General features: G+C 41.4%; 1 long non-coding RNA gene across 1 annotated transcript; it reads left to right on the forward strand.

Moving 5' to 3' along the window:
- Nucleotides 1-1,997: 1,997 nt before the first annotated feature.
- On the forward strand, nt 1,998-12,582 carry LOC109384840 (uncharacterized). Its single transcript, XR_002124498.1, has 3 exons — nt 1,998-2,050; nt 11,407-11,476; nt 12,252-12,582. It is a non-coding gene; the product is annotated as an uncharacterized LOC109384840 (long non-coding RNA).
- Nucleotides 12,583-15,932: the final 3,350 nt, after the last annotated feature.

Raw genomic sequence — 15,932 nt, forward strand, 5'->3', positions numbered from 1 at the left:
TCTTGCTCTGGATAATTAGTGAGGTCTTGGAACGAATTAGTATAGTATTGGGGAATGTGTGTGCCAATAGAATATACATACATTGAGTTAGAAAAGAAATGTACTCATTTATGACGGGGCTGAGCAATGTGAATGGCATGCACAGAGAAACTGAACTCTGAGATCATGCACATGGTTTTCAAATTATACTCCTACAATTGGCCCATTGATTACTCTTTGTCTGTAAGTCTGACCTGGGGTCATTATGTTTCTAATGTTATACTGTTGCCTATCTCAGACGCTAGTTTTAAATTCACCCCCATCACCCTGCATAAACTGAAGAAAAAGACTCTATTTCAACTGAACAGCCTGGGGAGATGTCAACCAGAGGAAATAATTGATCAAATGAACTCATGCCATTTCTATGGCCAAAATATGTGCAGGGGAGATGGGAATCCAGGGATTAATCCAGATATGCTGCCTCTAGATGATTCCAAGCATCTAGATGTTCTTATGGAACATAGGCAGTCTAGTGTTCTGTCCCTGGTATGTGCTGCATAAGGCTACCTAATTCCTACCTAATTTCTACCTAATTCCATCTGCAAAGAGTAAGGATTCACTTCAAGACTTTCACTGTTTCTATGGACATGTGGCATTCTATGCTCATGGTCTATCCCAACCCTCAGTACTTTTAGGTTTCTGTCTTTCTGAAATAATTCTTTCAATTGTATTTTGTATAATCATGGTTCTAGCAGGAAACCTTCATCTCAGGTAGTTCAAATGAAAACACTAATGAGCAGATTTCTTACAGATGTGAGGCAGATTAAGGGAAATCACTATGGATGCTGAAGCACCCAGAGACTAGCAACAGCCGGAAGCTGTAACCATCTCTAGGGCTGAAGGGTGAAGAGAGGTAAGGGTATTTGCAGAGCTCACTGAGCGCTGGGCCCATGCGGGGAGAGGCCACCCAGCAGGAGCTATACTTGTGAAGGAATGCAACTCCTGCCAGTGTCCTGTTGGTGCCCCCAAAGGGCTAAAACCCATCCAGAAGACAACCAGCAAGGGAGGGAGGTTCCATAAAGCAGACCTGGGGAAGGTGGAGTAGGGGGATGGAGAACAAATCAGCATCCATTTAGAGGTTACTGCTTTTGCATAGAAGGATCAGGTGGGAATCTAAGCACTTGAGACGATTCCATGTCACCATCATTTTTGACCGGACAACTGCACTTCTATCCTCACCAGTCTCCGCACATCCACACTTGTCTCTGTCCCATTACAACACTCCTGACGCCCGAGAAATCAGTTCTGAACAAATTCGATTGTCTCCCTCTGCCCTCTGCTGCCCTCTCCCCTCAGCGCTTGACCCTACAGTGGATTCCGTTGCTTTTGGGACAGAAACTAAAATCTTTACCAGGGCCTGCGGTGTCCTATCTGGTTGGGTTCCAACCAAATTCTTTCATCACATCTTGCTGCATTCTATCTTTTCTTCAGCTTCCTCCAGCATTTCTGGCTTTCTTTGCTTTCGGCCTGATTCTGAACCTTTGAAATGTTGCACCTTCTTCCTGGAATGTCATGGCTGCTTTTCCCTCTCTCTTCGTTTAATGCTTCTTAATCCCTCAGATCTCAGCCAAATAGTCACCTCCTCATAGAAGCTTTCACATAACTCCTAGATCAGCTCAGCTACCAATTTTTATATATTTTCTTATCCAGTTTATATTGTCTTCATTAAATCTTCTCAGTTTAAAATTCGACATGTATTTGTTGGACAATTAGCTTGCTTTCCATCTCTACTAGATAATAAGCATCATGAAGCAAAGAATTTACCTGTTTTTTTTGAGCCCTGTATCTGCAAACTCAAACCCCCACATGGTAAGCTTTCAGCAAATAGTCATAAACAACGTTGAAAGACCAACTAGGTACCCCAGCTATAGTTTCGGATGTTAATATGACATAAGATGCATGCATGTATGTTTGACTACTTGATCAGTTCTGAACTTATTATTCTGTTTTCTATGCAGAAAAACATAACAATATGCCCATTGTTTATATTGGATCTTCATGTATTTTACAGGTAAAGCAAAGTTGTTGGGTTTTCTTTGTTTTTTGTTTTTTTACAATTGTATTTTCAGGTTATGTCCTTGAAATGTCAGAGCTAAAACTCATGGGTAGCATTATTTATGCATGATAGAGGTTGTGTTTCTGTCTAAGAAATGAAAAATAAGGTTCTCTGAAAACTGTTTATAAAACACCTTTTTACTATCTTGCATTTTTCTTCCTATAAAACTCACATTTTCCTGGTTGAAAAAGAATGCAGTTGCCAGGAAAAAGGTATGAACATGAATGCATAATATTTAAAATTATTCAGAATAAATGTTCTTTTAGAGAGGAAAAACGTTATATCAGGGGAAAGGCTGTCTGCTTTCCAAGAGACCATTTCTGAAAAAATAATTATAAACCACATTTTTATGTGGTCTATGAAGTTCTGGATGGCAGGATTTTTGTGTAATTGGCTTAGCTATGTTTAGGGAGACATGGGTTTGGCCCTGTTGACGCATCCCTTATTAAGGCTGTTCCTACTCAGGCAAGAGGGAATATATGTGAGGGAAATACTTTAGAATTTTGTTGAATTAATTTAGCCAGTGACACAGTTATTTTCCACATTTTAAGAAGCAAAGAAAAAGGCATAACTCCTTTAGTACAGCTATTGGAAAGGAGCGTAAGTTGGTGCGTGTAAATGAGAGAATGTATAAGAAGTAGTTAGCATGGTGAGAGTAAATATTATGTAAAATCACACCCTACATTCTTTGTAAATATTAGTTCCCTTTCCTCTGCATTTATGGAGATACAAAAGTTGTCAGGGAAACACTAATTACAAAAGTACAGTCACACAGTTGGAGGGACAGGTCATAGGGACAGGTAGTGTATTCCCTACCTTTATTTGTATTCCTTCTCAACTGGGCATGAAGGAGATGGGACAAAAAGGTTTAAAGATTCAAAATGAAAAGGTTCAGTGGGGGATAAGAGAAGCTATGGGAGAGAAAGGTAAGTGCTGAAAAGACAAACAGTGATATCACTCTTACAAGGTATAGGCAGGTAGTGGAACGTCAGAACTGAGCAGCTTATCACTTTTTTTTAAAAGTACAGTAAAACCTTGGATTTCGAGTAACGTGGTTTGTGAGTGTTCCACAAGACAAGCAAACATTTCTAATACATTTTAACGTGGTAAACGAGTGATGTCTTACAACATGAGTAGTTTGTTTCCAGAACGAATTATGCTTGCAAACTAAGGTATTACTATAGTACTACCTGATTTTCCACCGGAGTCATACCCAGGATTCTGATATATTAAAAAGATAAAAGAGGAACTCATGGGGTTGTTGGTAGAAGGGGGAATGGGATAAGATTCCTACCCTCTCTTTTTTTCTACCCAACTCCACTCCACCCTGAAACTTCCGTGGTTCTACAGAACTCACCATGGAAACTTGGTTCTGTAACTACTGTTGGAATAACGCTATAGTGACATAGCCCAGAGTGTAACCACAGCACAATGGCCACAGGGTGTTTTACAGCCAAGTCTCAAAGGAAAACTAAGCTGTTACATAGTTTCAAATGGAGGTTTAGGAAGAGAAAGTCCTTAATTTATACTTAGGAGTGCCTTGCTTTAAAATGGCATCGTTCATTAATTGCTAATTCCATAGACTGAAGTCTCAAATTACTTGACAGTATTTGTTGCTTAGGCAATTTCAGTGCATTTTGTTACATATTTTGTTTGACAAGAAAAAGACTGGATCATTTGTTAAATTATTTATGTTACAGAAAAAAAATGAGCAGATCCTAAAATTGCTGAGTTGGTGTAACTATTGAAACTGAGTTTTACGGTAGAAAAGTAGTATGAGAAGAAATTAAGGAAATAGTCTGTTGTGCTCACTGTTTATTGTATTTAACTTCTATTCGGATTTACAACAATGGTTTTAAGTAATTTCAATTAAATTGTCAGTTGGCATCACTGAATGGAAAACAAACAATACAACATTATCAATAAAGCCTTGTCCTCTACAACCCCAAGTGGACGAATGCTCTGCTGAAGCCAGGCTAAGTTGGGAATGTAAAGTAAATGTCAGCCAATAGTTAAAAAGCAAAGCTGTGGGAGAGGAGTGACCGGTTAGCTCAGGTGTTTAGAGCGTGGTGCTGATAACACCAAGGTTGTCGGTTCGATCCCCGCATGGGCCGCTGTGAGCTGTGCCCTCCTTAAAAGAGTCAATTATGCCATTGTAGCATGAAAGCAATGTGTAACCAATGACCATGGCTGTTCCCCCAATTAAAAAAAAATTTTTTTAGGGCCGGCCGAGTGGCACATTGATTAAGAGCTGGCTTGGGACGCCAGAGGACCCCGGTTCGGATCCCACATATGAGGGCCAGTGACACTGTCCTCTACAGCTAAGATGCTGAACAACAGCTCAACCTGGAGCTGGGCTGCCGTGAGTCGCCGGCGATGGTGTAGGCTGCAGCCCCTGTGGCAGTGGGTTGCCATGGGCTACCGTGCGTGGCCAGCAGCCAGCATGAGCGGCCAGCAGCTGCAGTGAGCGGCCAGCAGCTGCAGTGAGCGACCAGCAGCCACTGTGAGCGGCCATCCAGAAGCCGGTGACTGATCTGCCTCGCCCGGGAAGAGCACAATGATGGTGCCAAATTAGGCCAGTGAAGCAATGTCCTCCACAACTAGACTGAAGAACAAAAGGACAGCAATTTGTCTGTTCCCCTTCCCCCAATTCCCCAGCGCTGTTCCCATCCCCCAATTCCCCAATAAAAATCTTTAAAAAAAAATTTTTTTTTAAAGCAAAAATGGGAATAAAAGCAATCAGACAAGAACTACTTTCTTTTCCTACCACCAAATCTACCACTGTCTTATATGTGTACCTGTATATTTTGCCTTCTATTTCCCACTAAAATGGAGACGTGACTCTGCAATGAATTAGGACTAGACATTGCATTCTAGCCTTTAGAATGTGACCAATAGGATATGGATTAAGGCAGTTCATCTGTGTACATTCTCCACCTTCGTTCTCTGTCGAACCTCTATGGCTCAAAGCGATGGACTTGTAACTGGCATCATTACAAGTGGCAAGGAGCACAGATCTTCAGTCACGGCTTGGAGAGTAGTCTGATCCACAGGTTACTGTGACATGAGTGACAAGCCTTTGTTGAGTAAGGCCACTGAGAATTCAGGTTTGTTCCCATAGCACATGCTTCACCATTCTAGCCTATCCCAACTAATATAGATGGCCATGGGTTTTGTCGGTTTCACAATGATTTCATAGTTTCAAAAAACACTATATTCCATATTTGGCTCTGCTGTTCTGTATGTAAACTTGTCCGCACTTCTAGCTCTGCATTTCTTATCTCTATATTGGTCATCAATAGATCATATCCTTTTAAAAAGGCAATGATATAGAAAATAACTTAATTTGGTTCTAATCCAGCATTTCCCAAAACATTATTCAAGAATCATTACTTCTGGAAGATATTAATATGTGTACCTGAACAGAATTTCCAAGCTTCTATAATTTTGAAAAATGCTCTATTCAACAGAACTCTCTTGGAAACACTTGCTATTATGTTATCATAGTGAAAGCTCTGAGTAGACTTGCAATGAAGAAGCCAAAGGTACTTTATACCAAGTGTTTCCCACATTTATTTGACCATGATATTTTTTTCCTGCAAACCTTTCTCAGAAGTAGTTCCATTTGTGGAAAATTAACTAAAGAGATAGCCTGAGAAAAGAGTCCTATAATTTTATTTACAAAGATGCATTTTTACCAAAAGAATATTGAATTAGTTAGGATCTATAAAAGAAACATAACCAGTAGGTTAAGTAGGAGCATTCGTTTCCTAGGATTATTGTAGCAAATTACCACAAATTAGATGGCCTAAAGAAACAAAAACATCATTCTCTCACAGATCTGGAGGTCAGAAGTTTGAAATCAAGGTGTCAGCAGGGCCATGTTCTCTCTGAGGGCTTTGTTGTGGAGGGTGCAGCTCAGCTCCAAGCCCGGTTGCCATTTTCAACCTAGTTGTGGGGGGCGCAGCCCACCATTTCAATGGGGGAGTCGCACCTGCAACCTTGTTGTTAAGAGCACGTGCTCTCACCAACTGAGCCATCCGGCTGCCCACTGGCAGTTCAGTGGCAGCTCAGCTCAAGTCATTGTCTTCAATCTACAATAATTGCAGAGGGCGCAGCTCACTGGCCCATGTGGGAATCGAACCGGCAACCCTGTTGCTCAGAGCATGCGCTCTAACCAACTGAACCACCTGGCCGCCCTTCCCTGTGTCTCTTCTGTGTCTTCACATCTCCCTTTCCTCATAGGGATACTAGTCATTGGATTTAGGGCCCACCTTAATCCAGTATGATCCCATCTTAATTTTGTTACATCTGCAAAGACCCTACTTCCAAAGAAGGTCACATTCAAAGATTCTGGGATTAGAGGCTATTACCGCAACATACCATTTTGCAGTATCTGGTTAGGCAAGTCAGAAATACATAGGGCAGGCCACAGCCTGGGAACTCGGGCAGGAGCTAAGACCGTCATCCATAGGCAGAGTTGCTTCTATGTCAGGGAAACCTCAGTTTTGCTCTTAAGGCCTTTGACTTGATTGGGTGAGGCCCACCCACACTATCGAGGGTAATGTCCTTTATTTAAAGTCAGTTGATTGCACATGTTAACCACATCTGTAAAACGCCTTCTGGATTAGTGTTTGATTGAATAACTGGGTGGTGTAGCCCAGCCAAATTTACACAAAGACCTAACCATCACAAATATCAAATTAAATTGTCAGGTCAAGAACTTTCTCATGTTTCAGCACATTCTAAAGCTCTCAGCATACAAAAGATTTGTTATTATTATTAGTTAACAAAATGTTCTTGGGTTGCCTTTATGAGACACAGGTCTGAATGAAAGGGAGAATTGATGTGATAGAGTTTCATTCTGTTCACATATTTAAAAACTAAAACACGACATCTCTGTGGCTGTTTTGATGTCTTTACTTTGAAATGATCCAAGATAGCACCTACGCTAATATTCTTATTTTTTATCAGTAGGTGAACTAGGCCCAGAGTGGAAAAGTACCTTACTCATGTTTACTTAGCAGGTTTAGACCCAACATGTGATGAGAACCAGGTCCGGTTCTCTTTCCACTGTGCCTCTCAGACAACTATCAAAGGGGATACTAGGCTATACCGAGAAAATGGATAAACTCTGGCTTTGTTCTTCCAGCAATTACACTGAGGAATCTTTTCGTGCCACTCCACTAGGGCACAGACCTCAGCAGCAAGGAACTGTCACTGTTTGGGAGAGTAAGGGTGCTTGGGCGGGAGGGTAACTCCCCCAGCAGAATGCTTTTCCTGCCCCAGACCTCTTTCAGCATGGGTTACGTCCTTCATCTGCATCCCATCTGGAACTCTATGTTGAGCCACTCTGAGCATCCAAAGTTGGCCTGCCTCCGCATTTCAATGACACTCTATGTGTTGATAGCTGAGGTGATATGTCCGCATAAATACATTAAGACGGGAACAGCAAAGGTCATAACTGTCCTTATTACTGAAGCGAAAATTTAATGAGCTAGATCACAGGCTGCTTTAAGAACGGCCGTGCCAGGTTAATGGGGCTCTGCCACTGTCGCCAATTACACTGGGTACAATTACATCCTATTCTAATAGCTGTAAGTCAGGGTTACACAAAGATTCTGTCTCTGGGTAATTACTAGCTAGGAAGCAGGTGAGGGGAAACCAAGCAAATTGTCACTGATCATACAAGAGACACACAGAGAGCACAGAGCTTGTAGCTATTCTGGGTGCGTGTGTGTCATCTGTTGCTAAGAAGGAACTGGCTTCACAGTCAGAAAGCCCTCTTCTTCTAGCACTGACCGAAAGGATATGTGATTTCAAAGACGCTTTTAGAAAAGTCGCTGAAATGTGAATAGTAAGAGAGGGGGAGGAAGAACTCAGAAAGCCCTTCTCTATTGAGACTGTTTCCCCGAGGATTTTGGAAGATTTAATGGGCTGACATTACTGAAATCTTTTTCCAACCTACATACAGGAGAGTGTTACCAAAACCCAAAATGATATTGTCAAATTTGAACAAACAAACCTCAAAGATTGACTTAATAAAAGACCTCCTTTAAATTCTCTCTTATCCTCACCCTTGTGGCTATTTACAGCTCCTTTACTACACATGGCTAAGAGGGGGCCACCGAAGGGCCATCTGACAATTGAAGATCCATCAGAAATATAGATGAAAACACTTTGAAATTTCAAAGTAACAGAATTTCCCTATGATCTCATGCATCAATTTGCATGCTATTGATTTTTGCAAACCATTTCAGGAACCAACACATCTACTCCAATTGAAACACATGTGTTCATGTTATCAGTGATTAAATATTTAACAATCCAGGGGTGTGAGGGTAATGTTTTCTTAATGAAAGCATCTGTGACATTTATTGGAACTGTGGGAATGTCACCGCAGACAAGAACAACTGTGGTCTGAGGGCTGCCTTTTGAGTAATATGATGTTTATAAGGGAATGAGTATTAAATAAATGACACAAGCAATGTCAATGTATTAGAATGTTCTTTGTTTCCAAGAGGTTAAAGTTTTTTTTTAAGATTTTATTGGGGAAGGGGAACAGCATTGGGGAATTGGGGAAGGGGAACAGCGTTGGGGAATTGGGGAAGGGGAACAGACAAGTTGCTGTCCTTTTTGTTCTTCAGTCTAGTTGTGAAGGACGTCGCTTCACAGGCCCATGTTGGAATTATCATTGCGCTTTTCCCAGGTGAGGAAGTTCTCGCCAGCCATTGGACAACAGCTCACGGCAGTTCACAAAAGCTAACGCCAGCTGCCAACCACTCACGGTAGCTTATGGCAGCCCACTGCAGTCCCACTGTGGCCTACGCCGTGGCTGATGACTCACAGCAGCCCAGCTCCAGGTCGAGCCATTGTTCACTATTTTAGCTCTAGAGGGCGCAGCGTCACTGGCCCTCATGTGGGATCCGAACCAGGGCCCTGCTGCTCAGAGCTCGCATCCTAAGCCAACTCCTAACCAATGTGCCACTCGTCCGGCCCTAAAGATTGTTTGAAAAGTGATCCTTAATATCAGTTGTTCAGACCACAATTGGAAAGACTTCCAGAATGACTCAAGACTTTTAAAATATCCTTTCAAAGTAGTGAAGTAATTCGTGGCAGAGTAGAAACAAAGGAGGAAGAGGGAGTAGTTGGTATAGAGTGAAGTTGGATCTTGTCTTACTACTGCTTGCTCTGAGATTAAATGTTGGTGATATTGCTCTTTTTTTATCATTTGAAGAAGAGAAGGAAGAAGCTTTACAGTGGTTGTATATTCATTCTGTCTCTTCTCTCTCTAAACAAAACTCATTTCTCCAAACCCTTCACCACACTCTCTAGAATATCATTTGATTTTACTCCTAATTTAAGATTGCCACTCTTTTCTTGGTTATCTTCCTTGGAGACTGTCCTTAAAGAATTCAATTCCGGGGGTGGCTGGTTAGCTCAGGTGGTTAGAGCGCAGGCTCCTAACACCAATGTTGCTGGATCGATTCCACATGGGCCAAAGAGCTGCACCCTCCACGACTAGATTGAAGACAACTACTTGACTGGGAGCTGATAGGTCCTGGAAAAATACACTGTTCCCCAATAAATGTAATAAAGAATTAAATTCCATAAGTATGTCTAATAATTTGAAAGACTCAGCTACTGCTAGCAAGGCTGCCTTGCTGGATTGCCCTTAGCTAATAAGGCCCCTGAGAGCCCTAAATAAATCAAAGGACACAATACTCTCCAGTTTAGTGTTCTATTTCTTTCAGTATTCAGTTGTACACAATGCCATCTCAGTAAGGAAGGAAATTCCACTGTAAGTGTATTGTACTTGAGAGAGCCTCAAGAAATGATTCAGCCATCCTTTCAATTGAGTAGATCCAATGCCGATCTATCTTGGATAACAGCAGTGTTCTGAATGTATAGATTTTCTACAAAACCAAACACATAGATATTCTTCTTGAATATTTATATTGACTCTGACTATTCAGAGAACATAATGATCAGCCCTGTCAATCACATACGTGCTATTACTGGACAGTATAAGAAAGAAAATAGGACATATAAGAACTAATACAAGAAAAGTGAAAAAAGTGCATCTGATGAGGAGCAATGCATCTAACACCATATATTACTTACCCCTACCTAGACCTAATACAATTCAAGAATAACAAATGGCCAAGCTTCTGAGACATAAAAAAACAAAAAACCCAAACTCAGATACACAGGCAGTTTAGTGTCATACCAATGGGTCCACATTAGAGGTAAAATAAAATAGGATCCCAAATGAGTTTTCCTGTCACTAGCAGAATCAAACTTTCTTAAAATGGAGTTCAAGAATGACCCAGTTCCATGCATATTCTATAATCTTGTTACTTAAAGAGTGGTCCATGGACTGGAAGTATCAGTATTACTTGGGAGCTTGTTAGAAATGAAAAGCCTCAGACCCCATCCCCAGAGCTACTGAATCAGACTCTGCCTTTTATCAAGATCCCAAGATGATCTGTAAGCACATTAAAGCTTGGGAAGCACGGCCTAAAACACAATAGACTACGAGGTTCCAGTGTCTACTTCCATTAGGATCTTTGTAGAACACTTAAAACATTCCAGTTTTTTTAGTTTTCATGTCTTATTCATTTCTTAAAATTAGTTTCAGGTGTACAAACCAACATAGTGATTAGACATTTACACCCCTCACAAACTGATAAACTGCTCTCCCCCAAGTCTACTACCCCTCTGACATCGTACCAGATCTGTCTACAGAGTCAGTTTCATGAATCTCCCAGCAGGTCTATACTCAAATTTGTGTCTATATTATGAGACATGAAAGAAATTATTGGTAAATGACTATACTAAGGCGAGCATAATCTTAGTGCAATGACCACAGTATGTGCCGTTTTTAATCTTTTTAATCTATTCTATCACTCACTATAATGTTTTTTTGATATTCATCAATATTATTGCGGTGCCAGGTTTCATTACTTTGTATTAATGACTAGCCTTCCATTACGGATATACCTTGTGCACCCACACACCCATCGATGGGCAGTTGCATTGTTTCCAGTTTTCTGGTTGTTATAAATAAAGCTAAGAACATTCCTTCAAGTTTTTGTATAGACATGTTTTCATTGCCCTTGAATAAATACCTAAGAGTGTAAATGGCCAGATCATATGGGAGGTTTGTTTAACTTTTGAAGAACTGTCAGTTTTCCAAAGTGATTGTACCATTTCATATTGATTGTATCATTGTGTATGATTTCCAGTTGTTCTGCATCTTTGTAAACACTTGTAATTGTATGTTTTTTTTATTTTATCCATTCTAATAGGAGAGAAGTAGGATGATCGGCATCTCCACCAAGACTTAAATATGGCCACATTAGCTTGGAGGGATTTTAGGTAAGATATACAAAATACTAGGTAATGGTGGAGGGTGGGAGAGAACGGAATGAACCATAGAATAGGGGTGGCCATGGGGAATGACTTGGATAAAATATCAAGTCATGTGAACCTCCAGAGTTGAATGCCATCAATGAGGAAAGTGAGCAGGTCAGTTTTGGAATGCTTTTTAGAGGGTTCTAAAGAAAATCCCCTTTATCCAACTAGAGAAATGTTGCCTCCCCAAAATCACCCCAACAGAGGTGTTAGGTGTGGCACTTTAATGTCAAAGCCACTTCATGACCTCAGCATTTATCACCCCATGTTGATGTCTGAAGGGGTGCTTTGTGATGTCTAAGCTTTCCTTAGCATAGTGCCTAACTGACCAATCAAACTGAAGGGTGTGGCTCCCCATTGTCCTGGGAGTGTATATATAGTGAGGCCAGAGGCAGAGGCACTGGGTTAGGCTCCTTCTTGGTTTCATCATGACTAAACTAGTCAGAAACCCAAAGGAGCCTAAAATATATATAGTACAACCGATCTCAAGAATCAAAGGGAAGAAGAGGAAGATCCTCTGTCACCTGAGGTCTAGGGAGAATGGCAAGGTGAGATGACCCCAACCAAGCTCCTCCTCTTCCCCACGGACTTTGCCTCCCAAGATGTCTCCCTAAGCTTGCCTGACACAAAACCCCTCACGGACCCACATCCCTTTTCATGAATTCCCCCTTCTCACTCAGTCATCATCCTCTTTCTCTAAAACTAATGGCTCACTGGGCTCATTCTCTTGCCCTTCCAGATGCCAAAGACAGCCACGAAGGCAAAAAGACCCCTTCAAGGGAATTCAAGAAAGAAATCTCAACCATTTACCACTCAGTCAAAGAAGCTTAAAAACCCAAGAACAATCGTCTGTTACCGTATGCTGAATAAGAAATGGAATCAAAGTAAAAGAAGAAATCAAAATAAGAGATGGAATCAAAGGAAGACCTGTAACCAAACGAAAAGGAATCAAAAGTCAGCCCATCTTCCCAAAAAAAGACTCGGGAAGAGCTCACCACTTCACAGAACCCGTGCAGCCAGACGCTAAATAGCAAAGTCCAGAGACCTCAGAAATATCTGTTGTGTCTCCAGAGGCCTGGTTTTCTAAATCTTACACCAACCGGGTAAGCCATTGGCTGTAATTAAAATAAAAATGAAGTAGCAAAAAGGTGATGTTTGTTTGTGTCTGTGAATTTTCTGATGATGGGGAGGGGGTGAAGAAAGAAAAGGCATGCACATGAGAAGGGAGGGATGTGGGGTCTGGATGAATGGGGGTCACGCTCTTAGGGATTAGCGACAAGGACTGGGTCAGTACTGACCACTGAGGACAAATTTTCTTAACATTTTATCTTGGGCAAGGGGTAAAAGGTGGTGTTATTGCATTGGTTTGGGGTAGGGAGCAACATTAGGGTCTGGATTGCCAGAATCCAGATGGGAAGAGGGTTTGATGTGTGGAGGGTGATAATGATACTGCCCCAAAAGGGGCAGGCAAAGAAATTACCTCCTGACCTCCTACCTCATAGTGGGGTTTGTTATACCCCTTCTTATGATGTAAACCTAAAGGTGCTCAGAAGGCACAAAACACTCACCCTACTGAAAGTCACCAACACTCCCAAGGACTGAAATAATGTTTGTAGGGCACAAACCCAACACTGATTAGGCCACTTTCTTGCTCAAAACCTTGCAATAGAACAGTGTCGTCCCCCGCCCCCCAAGGGCTGGGCAGTGGGAGTGAGCCTCCCCAGTGCAGGAGAAAAAGGGGAATATTTCTGGCATTTTTAAAACAAGTCTAACCCTGAGTAAAAGCTGGTCTTTCTATTATCACCATAACCCAACATTTCTAAAGAACTACAGTAATAAAACACCCTTCTTCCATAAAGCCTTTTGCTAGTTCAAGTTCTAAACGTTTGTGGTGGTTTAAGTTTTAAAAGTATAAGGTTCATTCTAAAACTAAACAAAACACTCAACTCAACTCAAAAATGGCAAAAGACTTAAGTATATAGATCTCCAAAGATATACAAATGGCCAATAGGTACACAAAAAGATGCTCAGCATCATTAGTCATCAGGGAAATGTAAGTTAAAACCAAGTTAAAACCACAATGAGGGTCTGCCGAGTGGCTCAGTTGGTTAAGAGCTAGCTTAAGAGCATGAGCTCTCAGCAACAGGGCCGCTGGTTCAATTCCCACATGAGCCAGTGACGCTGCACCCGAGCTGAGCTGCCACTGAGCTGCCAACAGGTGGCAGGATGGCTCAGCTGGTGTAACAACAAGATTGCCTGTTCCATGGTGGGCTATGCCCGCCTGCAACTAAGACTGAACTCAGCACCTTGAGCTGAGCTGCTGCCCGGGTGGCTCAGTGGATAGAACGTACGCTCTTAACAAGTCTGCTGGTTTGACTCCTGCATGGGATGGTGGGCTATGCCCACCCACAACTGAGACTGAACTCGGCACCTTAAGCTGAGCTGCCGCCTGGATGGCTCAGTGGAGAGAGCATGCACTCTTAACAAAGAGGCTGCTGGTTTGACTCCCACATGGGATGGTGACTATGCCCACCCGCAACTAAGACTGTAACACAGCACCTTGAGCTTAGAGGCCACGAGCTGCGGATGGGCAGCCAGATGGCGACTGGCGCCCTCCACAACTAAGATTGAAGAACAACAACTTGGCTGATCCCCCTCCCCAATTCCCCAACACTGTTCCCCTCCCCCAATTCCCCAATTAAAAAACAAACAAACAAAAAACCACAAACAGACACCAGTTCACATATACTAGGATGACTATTGTGAAAATAAATTAAAAGTAACAACTGTTGGTGAGGAAGTGGAGAAATTGGAGACCTTAGGCATTGCTGATGGGAAGGTAAAATGGTGCAGCTGCTGTTGAAAACAGTTTGGTGTTTCCTCAAAAAGTTAAACATAGAATTACTAGGGAGTGGGGGCAAGATGGTGGAGGAGATAAACACTGTGCTTGCCTCCTCCCGTCACCACATTAAAATTACAACAAATTATAGAACAATCAACCTGGAGAACCATCTGAAGTCTAGCTAAACAGAAATCCTATGAGATGTGATCAAACAATACGGTGAATGTTTAAATAAAAAAAATTATTACAGTAAAAGACACATTGCCATTAATCCCCATCAAAATACTCCCCCTCTCTTGGAACACACTTACCCCATCGTTCTTGCCACTTTCTGAAGCAGTTCTGGAAGTCCTCTTTGTGACTGTCTTTAGTTGCGTTGTCATGGCTGCCTCAATGTCCTGAATCATTTTGACTTTGGGGAAGAGCTAGAAGTCACACCATGCCAGATCTGGTAAATCAGGTAGATGAGGACACACCGTAATGTTTTCATGTGACAGAAATTGCCGTACCAGAAGCTGTGTGTGACACAGAGCATTGTCACGATGGAGGATGAAGTAAAGACCTTTACGAAAGAGGACTTCCAGAACTGCTTCAGAAAGGGGCAAGAATGATGGGATAAGTGTGTTTGAAATGAAGGGGAGTATTTTTGAGGGGGATTCATGGCAATGTGTCTTTTACTGTAATAATTTTTTTTATTTAAAATCACCCTATCTTGAAAAGGGTAACTATTGCATTGTTCTGTACACCTGAAACTAACAATAAATAAATAAAAAATAAATAAATAAATAAAAAATAAAAATAAAAATTATTAAGGCTCAAAAAAAAAAAAAGTAAAAAAAAGTAAAATCACCCTATCTTTTGATCACACCTCAGGCAGTGGAAAGCCTTTATTTACTGGTTAAGATGTATCAGTGTGCATTGTACGAGGTAGTTTTTATATAGGTTTGCTCATCTAATGCTGACAAATGCTGCATGATTTGGATTTTATTGTCCACATTTTGCAGAAGGGTGAACTGAGGTGCACGGAAGTTATATTTTCTTGCCCATAATCAATCAACTAATATATATGTGAATGTTTGGCATTTAAAGCCGATCCCCACCACCACCACCACCACTGAATGGAGAGCTCCGCTTGCTCATTCGGTGATTAGTAATTTGTGAGTTCCTTCCCAGGATGAATGAGATGATCTTAAAAATATCAGGAGAACGACAAGTGCTGGTATATGCTTTATGGCTAGCTTCAGAAAGTGGTAGGGGTTGGGGATGATGCTGTCATTGATCAGACAAACTTGAAAGGTAAAGTAAAAGAGTTGAGACAAAGGAGGCTAATTACAAATAGAGATCATATCCATAATTTCTGATTATGTGACAAACAAAAATAAAAACGCTTAGGCAGATGGGTGTAATTTGGACAGCAGGGGATTTTGCATAGGTGAAAACAGAGATTGTTGTGATGGCCAAACTCAAAGTCCTGTGCAAGTACGTGAAGAGTCCTCACGTAAAAATGTATTAGTAATGAGATGGACAGTTTCATTACAGAGTGTGTTGTTCATGTTTATAGGCTATTAGATATAGGAA

The sequence above is a fragment of the Hipposideros armiger genome, unplaced genomic scaffold, assembly GCF_001890085.2.
Source record: "Hipposideros armiger isolate ML-2016 unplaced genomic scaffold, ASM189008v1 scaffold_103, whole genome shotgun sequence".
Lineage (NCBI taxonomy): Eukaryota > Metazoa > Chordata > Mammalia > Chiroptera > Hipposideridae > Hipposideros > Hipposideros armiger.